The sequence below is a fragment of the Sarcophilus harrisii genome, chromosome 1 (genome assembly GCF_902635505.1).
Source record: "Sarcophilus harrisii chromosome 1, mSarHar1.11, whole genome shotgun sequence".
Classification (NCBI taxonomy): Eukaryota; Metazoa; Chordata; class Mammalia; order Dasyuromorphia; family Dasyuridae; genus Sarcophilus; species Sarcophilus harrisii.
Genome location: NC_045426.1, coordinates 377,472,842 through 377,487,961, shown reverse-complemented (window position 1 = coordinate 377,487,961; position 15,120 = coordinate 377,472,842).

Genomic DNA, 15,120 nt, shown 5'->3' with positions numbered 1-15,120 from the left:
ATACAAATTTGCATAAATCTGTAATTTAAATTTTTTCTGATGACCATTGGTCATAATTACAAACATTAATTATTATTCTATAATGTAGACTGGTTCACTAAAATTTAAATATAAAGGCTTTATCATAATAAAAATAATACTTACTGTTTGTATAAAACTTTTAAGTTTTGCAAAGCATTTTCCAAGTATTATCTCATTTGATTCTCACAACCCCTGAGAGATAGGTGCTATTTTTTAGCATTTTAACAGATGAGAAAACTGAGGCAATATGATTTGCCCAGGATTACTTAAGTAGTCAGTGCATGGGGCTGGAATGAACTCAGGTTTTTCTGTTTCTAGGTCACACAATCAACCCATTATGTCACTTAGCTGACAGTGAAGCAAAAGGACCGGCAAGACTTTCATCATGGGCTCCATGACCTACTTTGTGCCTGGTTATGTTCCAGGAAAAATTTGTAGAAGCTTGCTTAAGTGTTAATATATACATGCATGCACATACATATACATATATGTATGCTTGCATATGTGCTTGATTCCTCCGGTGTAGAAAACATTTGGGAATAAGAGAAAAAAACATCAACTACAAAAGCAAATCAACAACTGTTCTGTAATAGAAATCCTCAGTGATTGGACTAGGAAACTGAGAGGACAAATGGCATTGTTGAACTGTTTATGTAGTCTTTTGAACAAAATAAAGTTGATTTGGACTCTCATTTTAGGTCTTGGGAAGCCATGTGACATGGTGGAACAGTCTGGTAATTTGGAATTTGGAACCTGGTTTCATTTCCTTCTCAGATCCTGTGCAGCTCTTTAACCTCTCTGGGCCTTGATTTTTCCCTTTTGCCTGACTGCAGCCCTTAGTTTCCATCTTCTTTTTATGTTCAGCTCTCTCAAGTCTCTTTGGGCCGTGTACTACATCAACCTCTAGATTTCTAGGTGTTGTCCACTCTATTTGACAAGTTTTCCAGATGTCTCTATGCAGAGTAATTATATTTCCTTGCGCATAGCTTTGGGTATGGAAGCCCTAGGCAAGGTGATGGCTAGCACAGGTTGAAGGTAATGGTTTTCTCCTCCACATCAGTGCATGGGGGTGTATCCTCTACAGGACCTCCCTCTTTAAGGCATCCTCTGTAACCCCGTCACTCTTTTCTATTAGCTCCTCTTACCACCACCTCCTCTTCCCCTCCACTGTTCTATCCACGGTATATTCTTTCCCCTATTTTTCTTTCTTCACATCTCCTGATGTAGGGACCACATTCACAGATGGGCTGTCCTCCATCCACTCCACTTCTCTCACCTGAACTATTTTTACCTTAAATTAAAAAGTTCATAATTATGATTCAACTTCAAGATGTGCATCATGCTATGTTTTCTGTCAGGAACCTCCCCCTTTCACAAAGAAAACCTTCAAATCATTAAGGAACTTATACAACCAGGTTTTGCTGACCATAAATGTAAACCTTGGGACAATATTCTTGATACAAGGAAGACCCTTCCTTATACACACTCCAGAAAGAGTTCTACTAAGCTTCAAGCCAATGGCCCCAAGCTGAAAGGTCCTTCTTTCACTGTTCTACACATCTCAATGGCTTCCTAGCCTGGAATCCTTTTCTCTTGTCTTTGACCTGCCTTTTTTATTGCTATTATTTTTCCCAAAATAAACTAACCAGACTCTAATGGTTAGATTTTTGCACCCAACATTTCAGCAAAACCCACCTGCTCCCTAATCTTTGTTTTCATTTTGCCACCTTCTTTCTTTCACTCATCTTTATTTACTTCATACTTAGAATTTTTGCCTTTCCTATCCCAATCCACTGAAATTTCTCCTTCCCTTCAAGGCCCAACTCAGGGGCTCTTATCTTAAGCCGCTCATAAGTCATTCCACTACCTGAAAGTAATCTATCCATCCTCAAACTCCCCTTAGTTTTTTGCATACAGATCTGCTTTGCATTCATCTCACTATCACTTTTATCATCATGATTCATGTGTGCCTTTCCCCTTTCTTAGTGTAACCCAACATTAGATTTTAAACTCAACAGTTCATAGATTTAGAACTGGAAAAGACCTTAGAGGCCCTTAAAAGTAGAGTATGAGGGATTTTTGCAACAATTTTTGAATTTGCAGAGCTTGCTAAGTACAACATTTTGCACATGGTTGGCACTTAACAGATGATTGTTGAATTGAACCAAAACCCATGAGAAGTGTTTTTCAAGGCCCAGGAAGCCAAGGAGCCTCTGTCAAAATAAAAGGGTCAGTGCCTTGACAGAAGCATATGCCTGTTATCACAAGCCAAAGGGAGATTAGGGTTCTGCTGGCATTATAGAGTTGTGGTGAGTATAAAGAGTGAAAAGGGACCTAAACATTTACCATTTGTCTGTATTAGTCTAAGGAAACTTTATGGAAGAGATGAGACTCAATACAATCCACTTAACAGTTAAAAAATATATATTTGCCAATGATTTAACTTATGACTTGAGGGCTCATATATTTAATCTTCACCATTTCTTTATCTGTAAAATGGGTATAACAATAATTGCCCAACTTGTTACCCAAGTACCCAGTGAGGAGCCAAGGAGATAATTAATAGAAAAATGTTTTCTAGAGTTTAAAGCGTGGTAAAGAGGTTCTGTATGTGGCATTGGACACGTTCTTTTTTTTTTTTTTCTTTGATAGATGGAAGTTAACAAGGTTATACAATAATCAATCCTTATGGATATAACTCTTTTCAACAAGGAAATGATCCAGGCCAGTTCAAGTGCTCTTGTGTTGAAGAAAGCCATTTACACCCAGAGAGAGGATTGTGGGAACTGAGTGTGATTCACAACATATCATTTTCACTCTTTTTGTTGTTATTTGCTTGCATTTTCTCATTTTTTTTCTTTTTGACTTGATTTTCCTTGTGTAGCAAGATGTATAAATATATATAATATACATATAAATATGTGTATATAAACATGTATAAATATACATACATATAGATATGCATACATATATCTGATTTAACATATATTTTAACATGTTTAACATATATTGGATTACTTGCCATCTAGGGGAGGGGTGGGAAGAAGGGAAGGGGAATTTGGAACACAAAGTTTTGCAAGGGACAATGTTGAAAAATTATCCATAATAAAAAAAATAATAATAAAAAGAAGAAAGATGGAAGTGAGAAGTATGGGAGGGGATTCCAAATACAAAGTATATTATAAGTAACAGAAATCAAATGATTCATAGCAATTTTTCTTCACAGTAAGAGTTTGGATTGGCTAACCCTGTTCTTGGAAGAGACTCCAAAGAAGCATCTGCAAGTTTTTCTAGAAGTCCCTCCCAGTATTGCCACTGAATGTAGTAGGAGAGATTTTCCTGTTTGGCATGGCAGCTAACCTGACGTCCCTGGCACATGGCTTTATCTGTGCTCTTGCTCACACACCTGAAAGCTCAAATAGCTCACAGTCGGAGCTGCCTGCAGTCTCACTTGTGACAACAAAATGGAAAGGTTTGAGCCAAGGCATTTTGAAAAAGACATACGGCCCAACAGATGACGCCTCATGTGGAGAGACCTGAGGGCGAGGGCTGCCTGCCCTCACTGGAGGGTGTATGGGCAGGAGGAGACTGACAATCAAATCAGAGGCGATGCCATTCCCAGGCAGCGGGAGCACATGCCTTGGCAGGGCCTGTGCAAGCAGGCAGAGGAGGTGACCACCCACACAAAGTTATTTCATAGCTGCCAGGAGAGAGTCCCACTGCCCCAACAATTCTTGGAACAAATGTGGCGCCATGCCTGAAATTTCTCTGAGTAGTCTTATCCCTTTAATTTGAGCCCTGTTTAAATGCAAGTGCCGATGAGAGGGAGTATCCATCATTAGTCATAGGAAGGCACCGGCTTTATAGTGAAAAGAGCAACAAAATGAATCAGGAGATGTAAGTTATCATCTTATACCTGCCTCTAACTAGAGCAGGGACCTTTGCTTCCCTGAACTCCAGGCTCCTCAGAGGACAAATGATGGTTTTTAAGGTACCATTTAGCCCTAACATGATCTGATTCTGTGACCAAATCCTTACCATGAATAAAGAAGCTGAGAGCAGGTTTTAATAAAGAGGCAATAGCAGGAGGGCAAGGGAATGAGAATAGCACGGGGCACACATTATTAGTAGCCTAGAATAGGATTTCAGCCAATGAATCAATTCCAAAAGTCTTTATTGACTACTATTTTATTGACTACTGTGTGTCTCATTCTCAGGAGGGAAAGGTTGAAAATTAATAGCTTTTTAGAGTGAAATAGACCAAGTGAAGCGGTCACTGCTCTGCCTTCTCCACTGATCCATAAATACAGATCAAACATCTTTACAATTCTCCAAAACTGAATGTGTGGGAGGATGAAAAGAATACTGTACTAGGAGTCATATGGCCTGGATTGTAGACCTGACTATCTCACTTCCAAGCTATGTGACATAGTAGGCAGTTTTGCAGTTTTGCAATGCATGGATTGGAATGGAAAGAGTTATAAGGCATAGAGAGCAACGAGAAGGCCATTTGTTCCAAGAGGTGGTGGTGGCTGTGTGACCAGAGAGAAAAGTACAAAGGGAGAGATGTTATAGAGGTAGAAATGGCAAGATTTAGAAACTGATTGAATATGTGGGTGAAGAAGAGTGAAGAGTTAAGAATGATGCTGAGAAGGCAAGTTTAGGAGACTGGGAGAATGCTGGAATTGGGTTTGAATGGAGATGAAAAAAATTATAACTTTCAAGTTTAAACAGAACAAATTATGATCTACATTTTATGTGACAGCCCTTTAAATACCTGAAGATCGATTTGGTCCATGCTCTTCTCCTGTTCAGGGCAAAGAACCTGATCATTATATGATTTACTCTCTTGTTCTTTGGTTATCTTATGAATGGACTCTAGTATATCAACCCCAACATTTTAGAGATGAAGAAACTGAGGTCCATTAATTGTTAATAATCTGGCCAAGGCCCCATAGTCAGGAAATAAATTGACAAGGACAGAAATTTATGTCTTTTTAATTATAGACCAAACCTCCATAGATTGTAATTTCCACAATTGTTGGACAACAGTCTAGACCTCTGCAAACTGGAGTTCTTACTTCTAGCTTGCTAGATTGATGTAAATATGGAGAGGAAGGGGAAAAGGGGAAAGGAGGAAGGGAGCGATAAAAAAGGAGAAAGAAAATAAGCATTCATTAGGTACCTACTATGTGTCAAGCACGGAGATCTAAGTGCTTCATAAATTTCTAATTCAATCCCCCAATTCTGGGAGTAAGATACTATTATTATTATCTACATTTTGCAGATAAGGAAACAGGCACACTGTGGTTGAGTGTCTTCCCAGGATAAAACGTCTAGAAAGCATCCAAGGTTGAATTTGAACTTTCCTGACTCCAGGCCATGATGCATCCACTATGGATAGCACTTAATTGCCTTGGGACCGGGGATGGCTCTATTCACTTCTGGATCTCAGTATCTTCCTCTTTAAAATTAAAAATTTTAGAATCTCTCATCCCTTCCAGCTCTAAAGTCTACTAATCCCAGGAAACCCTGGATCCTAAAGAAGAGATTATACAGTCTGATGGAAGGATCCCTTATAGTGATTCAATAGCTTTTCCTCTCATTCAGAACTCAGGACTGCAAGAAGGAGCAGTTCAGTTCATCATTCCCCCCACCTACCCTGCACGCTTCTTTTCTGAGATCATCCATCAGTGGGCCATCCCTTCTCATCCCATCATATCCCATCACAGTGCTAGGCGCTGATCGCCCACTCCAGGCTGCTCCCAAATGTACTCCAAGCAGGGCCCAGGCATGTGTGGTCCTGGCACACATCCTCTGCAGCTGTCAGTGGGAACAGCTCTGCCTTCTCCACAGCTGGTGACAAGCATTAAGTTGACAAGACCCTTCTGTTCACTACACTTGACTTTACTTTGACACCTAAATTATCCATCAAGAATTGCATTTTTTTAATGAGAGTACCTTGATGTTTCATTGTTCTTAAAGGTGCATAGTTAGCAGGCCAAAGTGGGATGGGAGGTGGGGAGAGAGATAGCATACTCTGCTGAAATCATTGCACACTTCACTTGAAAAGCTTTCCCTGTGGAAGCCATGATCATCTCTTGCTGACAATAAGTCCGCTCTGGGGTTAGTTTTTCCTTTGTCTTTGTCCTGTTTCTCCAAATCTGGTCTCCTGCCGGTTCTCCACTCGAATAAAAATCAAATGCATGCTCTGCTCATTCACTTTTTGGTTGTTGTCAATATCCAGACTTAGAAATGAAAACAGACACCCCACCAATTCCAAATCCCCCGGAGCAGATGCAATATCCTCAAAGTGAGAGCCGGGTGCTACCTTCCTTTCACTGTATTCTCATAAATGCTGCTGGCTGTCAAACACTGCAGGTCCTTCCTGGGGATGTTAGAGAAGCAACATTTTCAGAACTCAAAAAGACTTTAAAGGACATTTACTAAATCTATTTTCCTGATGATAAAACTTGAGGGCCAATGATATGAAATGACTTTTTCTTTCTGAATCACACAAATTAGCACCAAAGCTAGGAAAGATCTCCTTGCTCATCAGACATTTCTTGTGGCATAATCATTATTATTGCAAGGCCAATCTTAATGCAGCAACTGGATTGCCATTCTCATGGGCTTTATGACAGGAACACAAGAAGGCAGAAGTTACTATAAGGACGAGAGAGAGATTTTAAATCAATTACCCAAATATATGTGATGTTGAACCAGCAACCACAGAAAGATGCTACATCTTCTCAATGTATTAAGTCACATTCAGTTGTTGCTTTGACAGTGGGTAGAGCATCTCTCTTGCCCAAAGAGGAGCCACATGGCTATCATTCAGGGCTATGGATACAGAAAATAGTAGAATTAGTTTTTTTAAAAAGGGTACTTAGGCAAAAGTGAAGTAATTTAATTCTCTTCCCATTGAGTATTTCTTGGGTAGGAAGAAAAGAACAGATTTTCGGGAAGCCGTCACGTAATGGACAGGTACAAAGTAGGACTCTTTCCAGAGTGAGAATAAGGCAGATCTGGCAGAGGCTAAAAAATGGACACAGTCAAGTAAAAGCATTTCTGTTTCCTCATTGGCTTATACAAAGCAATCTAAGATTCTTTTGCTTTTCAGCCTTGACAGTGGAGAGCATTGAAAAATATTAATCTCTCTTTCCCAAAAAGGAGTCATATACCCATCATTCAGGCTATGGATAGAGAAAACAGTGGAATTGATTTTTTTAAGTATTTAGGCAAATCTAAAGTGATTTGATTCTCCTTCCATTGGGTTATTTCTTGGATAGGAAGAAAACAGACTTTTGGGAAGCAGTCAAATAATGGAAAAGCACAAAGTGGGATTCGTTCCAGAGTGAAAATGTGATTGATAAGTCAGATCTGATAGAGGCTCAAAGATGGACACATTCAAGTAAAAGCATTTCTGTTTTCACATTTGCTTATACAAAGCATTCTGATTCTCTTTCTTTTCAGCCTAAGCCAAAATGTCAGTGTGATTCTATTTTCACCCATCCACTTTCTTACCTCATCTTGATCTCTTCAATCCCCACCCACCATCATATCTCTCTTTTCCTTTTTCTTTCTTTCCCCTCACTTGTCCAATAACACTTTCCCTCAATTTATTACTGGTTCTGTGTGAAGATTTTACATTAGCGAACTTCAAGAACTGAGATAATAAAAGATTTGATTTTAAACACTTTAAGGGTCAAGGAAGGCAGGTAAGGAAATATAAATGTAAAAATGGAAGTGAAACTCAGATGAGATGAAAAGGTTAGGCTACCCATGCATAGGCTGAGACAAAGAACATAAAGAAATGATCCTGAGGAAGCAGTGTGTTCTGATTGCTTTTTTGTTATTATTCTTTAGATGTTAAAGTTGTATCTGTCTTTATAACCTCATTTGGGGGTTTCTTGGCAAAATTTTTGGAATGATTTGTCATTTTCTTCTCCAGCTCATTTTCCAGATGAGGAAACTGAGGAAAATAGGGTTAATTGACTTGCTCAGGATCACATAAGTGTCTGAAGCCAAATTTGAACTCAGGAAGATGAATCTTCTTGACTCCCACCTGGCCCTCTGTACCATGACACTACCTAGCAGCTCTTTCCTCCCATTTTTGTCTCTATAATGCTCAGACTCTAAGCTTCTCACAAGATTAAGTGTCTAGCTAGTAGTGAATTCTTCATCTAAAATCAAACACTTTTTTTTGCACATAGCATTAACATTGGAATTTCTATCTATCTTTCTTACTACTTCAGTAAAAAAAAAAAAAAAAAAAAACAATCACTTTCCTATAACTCTTAAAATTGGTAAAGCATTCTACTGTGAGGCAAATATTACTAGTAATAAAATCCCCATTTTACAGATGAAGAGACTGATATTGAGAGGTTAAATGACTTGGCTATTGTCACACAGGCAAGATTATAGGATCATAGATTTAAAATTGGAAGAGACCTCAGAGGCCATCTCAGAGACTAGAGTCCAACACCCTCATTTCACAGATGAGTAATCTATGTTCAAGAGCGTTTCTTACTTATGGTCATACAGACAGTAAATGTCAATCTTCTTGACTCCAAAGTCAGTGTTTTTCCTCTCCCCTATGTCACACTGCCTTTCATTGCTGTAGAAGAGCAACATTTAAAATTAAGTTTTTATTGCAGACATAGCACTGGGCCAAAACATGGGAATGATACATGTTTAAGTAAGCAATAGTTAGGCTCTGCTATCATGAAAATTACAAGTTAAAACATCTATGATTATTTTGGTGGGGATATTTGTCCCACCCAGGAAATTATAATCCCTCCCTATGTTAGTAGGTGACTTTATGAGTTGCTATAATCAAATGCAGAGAAAAATAAATTAATTAACCATCCTCTTGTAGCCATCTTTCTAGTGGTAAAATATGTATTTTCCTTCCTAATGAATATTAAATTCTTTGAGAATAAAAATATTTTATATCTTCTGAATCTTCATATGCTCAGTGGCTAGCATAACATATTGCAGTTTTCTCATCTGTGAAATGAAGGGGTTAGACTAGATTGGAAGGGAATGAGCATTTTTATGTAGCACCTACTATGCACCAGGCACTGTGCTTGTTATTTTTATAGCTCTTTTCTCATTTTGTCTTTACAACAATCTTTACAAGGTAGGTGCTAATAATTATGACCATTTTATGGTTGAGGAAACTGAGATAACCTGAGGTTAAATGATCTGTCCAGCATCATGCAGCCATTAAGTGTCTAAGGACTGATTGGAACAAAAGTGCTGCTGATCTGACTTCAGGCCCAGTGTTCTGTTTTTTGCTTCACTAGCTGCCTCACTGGGGCACTGACTGCCTTGACTAGATGGCATCTTAGGTCCTTTTTAGCAATCCAATTAATGTTTCACAAAGAAAGAATAAATGAATGAATGAATGAGTGAACTGAGTGAATCTCATCTTTATTGAAGTTCTTTTTCTTGTTCTTTTCTGGACATTTTCCAAATTCTATTTGACCTAACTAATTGATCATCCAAACAAGAAACACTTTTTGAAAATAAAAAGCCCCTAATGTAAGTCATTTACAATTTAATACATGAGTTCTTAACCTGAGGTCTAGGAACATGTGTTAATATTTTTATAACTATCTTTCAATATAATTGGATTCTTTGATAATCCCATATATTTTAGTTTATGAATTTAAAAACATGATTCTGAGAAGGAATCCATAGGCTTCAGCAGAGTTTATGACACAGAAAAAGGCTAAGAATCCTTGACTTAATATGAATTTCTTTCAATATCCTCTCTTTGAGGAACATTTAAACATTAAACCATATCTCTAATTAAAGAATTAAGGTCTTTAATTCTGGTTAACAGGATTTCAGGTGTTACTAGAATGGTATAGACAATGGTGGGAGAAAAAGAAAGGTGTCCTTTTCAGACTTCTTAAGAACTCCAGCTCCTACTGACTTCTCTCTGCCCCAAGCTCTTACAGCACTTAATCACACATTTTAATACTAAATTAGATGCTTAGAAAAACCTAGGATTCCATATATGAATATATCTCTCTCCTATCTACCCCTATTCTCCAGATGACCTTAGCATTCCTTAATAGGTCTTTGTTCTTTGATATAGCCAAAAATATTCCACAATTAGTGATTAGTTAATCTTTCCTACTGTTACACTGATGATAGTCACATTGTGTTCTTGATCTTAGACTCAAAGCTTTTCTAGCTTTGGTGTCATCTTCAAGAGCTCAAGTTGGACATGTATTTTGAAAATACAGGATTATGTTTGCAGCTCACTATAATGAGACATCCTAGATATTGTAATAGAGACTTTAACTCTATAGTGTGCTGTGCTTTTACTTCCTGACTGCCCCATGAGATTATATTTTGTTCCTTAATAATACTATCAGTTCTTGATGACAGAACCATATTTTATGCTTTTCTGTGTCCCACAAAATATTTAGAAGTATGCCTAGAGGAGGTATTCAAAAAGTACTTCTTTGGATGATCCATTAGGTCAGATAGAGAGAACTTGGAAAAGATCTAGAGTAGAGCAATTAAACATTGCTGAACTATAAGAACATTAAGTACAGGAAAAAAGAAGTAACATAAAGAAAAGAGGTAAAAGTAATAGAAAGTAGAGGCTGAGGATGCCCTAAATAACTTCACAACTTTGCTTGGAAATGGCCCTACTTAAAAGATAATTAAGTGATAAGATGAATGGGAAATTTGAGGAAAAACATCAATGAACACACAAATATGAGTCTTGACTATGATGAGAAGATGGAATGGAGAAGTAACAACACTAATCTTGGCTGAAACATGGGCTGAAACATATGTAGAGATGATGAACTAGAAGGCCTAAAAAATCAATGAGCAACTTCAGAAAACACAAAAGGTTGCCAAAGTTAACAGTTATCCATTGAGGTTGAGGAAGGTTCTGAATAGTAAGGATGTTAATAGTAAGGAATAGTAAGGTGGAATGGGGACCAGATTCATTTACAAAGCTAGTTCACACCCAGGCCAGCTGAAAGAAAAGTAAGATCTGGAAATTTCATTTTAGCGACGTAAATGCCAAAATACAGGCAATGGAGAAAAGGGGATGGGGTAAAGGAAACCTTTTCTGAGAAATTAAATGTTTCTTTCAGATTTACTGAAAACTTTCTTTTCAGGAATGTTGAAAAAGTTGGGAGATAAAATGCCAAGAAACAGCACAAATATACATATATAGATATATGCCTGAATATCTAAATCCCACTGATTTTATATGTATGTATACATATATACATGCATAAACACACCTATACATGTGTGGAGAGAGAAAAAAAATATATATATCCATATACAAATATATAATTTGTTGTTCTTCAATCAGTATATACACATATGATAAATCACACATATACATATGTGGAGAGAGAAAATCTATATACATATATATCCATATACAAATATATACATTTGTTGTTCTTTAGTCATTCCAATTCTTAAGACCCCAAATGGGAGTGTCATTATCTTCTCCAGCTCATTTACTAGAGGAGGAAACTGAGGCAAGCAGGGTTAAGTGACTTACCAAGAGTCATGCAGCTGAAGTCAGATTTGAACTCAGGTAAATAAGATTCAGGTAAGATTAGAACTCAGATCTACAGGCCCAATGCTCTATCTATGTGTCACTAACCACTCCAATACATATTTATACATAACTTATATATGTGTGTATTTATGCATATTATATGGGTGTTTGAACCCATACATGTAGTGAATATGTATATGTGCAATTGTGTGCATAAATTTATATATGCATATATGTATACATATGTGTATTTAAGGAGACTACAATCTAAACCTATATTTTATGGAGCTATATCTGTGTGTGTGTAGATGTATACATTTTCATATGTTCATATATTTGTATGCATACATATATATTTAGGAAACATATACTTTAAGGAAAATGTATGTGCACATATATGCATGTATATGTATATATATCTATATATAGAGAGAGAGAATTTTATTGGTTTCTATAGACCTTAAACACACAATGTACATATCATATATGATATGCATATATACTTAAACACATAGATACATACATATATATTTAAGGATCTACAGAAGCCAAGAAAATGTCAAATTAGGAAAGAAATTTTCTTCCACTGACTCACAAATATCACAATTTACACATAGCCAGTCTCTTACACAAGGAGAAAGTGTGTCCATTTGTCATGTTTAGGATTGTAACATTCCTGTTCTAGAAGCTGCCTCTGAAAAGGTCATATTGAAGCTTCTTGCTGGACCCAGGGTTTTGGAAAAGGGACAATGATGTACAGAACAGGTACAGGTAAGAAGTGGATTGGCTCTTCTCCATAAAATATAGTGAAGTTAAGCTATTGCCTAACTTAACTTTCAGTCGGTCAAAAGTAGCTCAAACATTTGCTAGGATTCAGAACTTCCCTCAAGCTGCCTACTAATGATGAAGTTACTTCTTTCCAGGGTTTGACAACCTCTAACTTGTGTGCCGTGAAGTTGAATGGAAGATGGTTTTCAAGTACCACGCATAAAAGTCACTTCCAATGTGATGTAAAATCTGAGAGGGCATGGACCGTGTTTCATGTTTGTCTTCATATTGCCAAAGCCTCACTTACTGCTTGGTTCAAGTGAGCACTAATAAATTTTTGTTGATTTGATAGAACTGAATGGTATCAGAAGAGAGAGGAATATATGATTGGGTTAATCGGTGTGCACCTGATGGATATTAAACCATTTAACTTCCAACTTCACAGGACACAAATCATAAGTTATCAAAGCCTAGAATGAAGCAACTTCACCAATAGAAAACCTGAAGAGAGTTATGGATCCTAGGAAATCTGGGGGCAACTTTTGACAAGGTAAAAGAGTAGACATGTCACTCAAATTTGTTTGCCTTAATGCACTAAAGAAAGAAATGGTAAACTACTTCAATATCTTTGTGAAGAAAACCTCAAATTGTTCACAAAAAGTTAAATATGACTGAACAACAACAAATTATTACTAATGTGTTCTTCATTTTTAGCCCATATAAAGGCAAAGGATCTCTGAAAACTCCAGTTGCCTGTCCAATCATCCATAAGGATATTAGATGCCTACTATGTGTCAAACTTAAGACACATAGTAGACACATAATGTGCCAAAAAAAGGCAAAAAAAAAAAAATTCCCTATCCTTCTACAGCTCACAATCTAATAGGGGTTACAACATGCAAATGAGTCTATATAAACAAGCTATTTATAGGACAGATAGGATAGGAACTAATCAACAGAGAGAATGTACTAGAATTAAGATGGGGAAAGTTTTCTGCTAAAAGATGAGATTTTATCTGTTATTTGAAGGAAGCTAGAGAAAGCAAGAGTCAGAAAAGAGGGAAAGAACATTAAGGCATGGAGGACAGTGATAATGTTTGGAGCCAGGAGATTGTTTCCTTCATCATTGTTCACCCATATCCAGCAATATCACCCATATTTTGTGATGTCTTATTTGCATCTTCCAGGTCTCCTTAACTTTTGTTGTTGTTGTTGAGCTGTGTCTAACTCTCCATGATTTCTTTTGAGGTTCTCTTGGCAAAATGCTCTATCCAGTGGGTCACTTAGCTACCCTCTCTTTTACTAGACAGATATTAATATAAGGAAAGGGCAGAGAAAGGAGTAGTAGTGGAGGGAAGGCAGGTCCAAATTCACTTTGCTTTAGAGAGGCATAATAATGATAGCTACCAAGAGCAAAAAATAACAATGGATATTTAGCTTCCCATTTTATAAATGTTTTTCACTTTTCCTTCCATGAAATTTCCTCATTGAACCCCTAGCCTCTGTGATTCTCACCATTTCATAAATGCAGAAGGTAATTGAAGTACAGAGCAAATGAATTGTCCAAATCAGATGAAAGGTCCTATCTATCCTTAGAATTTCAGCCTGGAAGATGATCTTGGAAGATAAGTTCAATCCATATTTTAAGTATTTCTATGCTATCTTAAAGACATGGTCATTCACCCCTCACAAGTAATAAAGAATCCAAGGGTAGCTAGTTGTACTTTTGGGGGGACAGGGAGTGAAGGGAGCTGAAAAGTAGGAGTCAAATCTAATTGTTTAGAATTTATTCATATCTAGACAAAATCTGCCCTTTTTAAAAATTCACTCTTTGCTTCTTTTTTATCCTCTGGAGACTAGAAAAACAAGTTTAAACTTTCTTCTCTATGATGAATTTAAATACTCTGATATTGGTATCCATTCTCAGCCCAGATTTCTCCCCACCACACACAAATTACTAGTTGTATTAGTTAGGACAGAGATTAGTGAATAGAAAGTTAGGTGATATAGTGGATCTGAATTCAAATCCTGCCTTGGTTTCTTACTATTTGTATATCCTTAATACCTGTATACTTGAGATCCTTAGTCCTGAGTTTCCTCAACATTTTAATGAAGGTGTTGAATTATATATAGTGTATAAAATCCCTTCGAAGTCTAAATCTATTATCTTGTGGGTCTTCTGAGCAATGTCTAACCCAAACTATCAGTATGAGGTCTGAATAATATTTTGAACAGAACAGAATTTTAAGGAAATGAAAAAGGAAGGTGGGGTGGGGGTGAGGAAAGAACATATTTTTAGCTCAGGTTTGATCTTCCTGAGCAGAAATTGGGCAGCAACTTTAAAAGTGCAAACCCAGTCTACAGACTATAAATACATAATTGCTAGTGTTGAAATGCTGTTGAAAGGTTGTTGTGTAAAAGGGAGGAGGGGGAAGCAATATGTTAGAGAGAACATTCCCTGAGTTGGCTTGGCATATTAACTTTTCAAAAAAGTTAGTCATTCAACAGATGAAAATCTTTTGGAATTAAAAAAGGAAGAAATTTCATTATTTTTCCAGGAATAATTTATCAAGGAATGGGGTATAGTTCTAATTTAACATGGAATCTTGTCATGTTAACCAGAGGGGCTGGTTCCAGCAATAGAATTTGTCTTATTAACATTTCCCTAATTTTAAATAATAGCTCTTAGTACTACCATGCCCTTTAAACCTGTAATGGGAATACATTTCTCCCCCCTGAGTTAGGACTCCTGACCATCTAGATATTTTATCTTC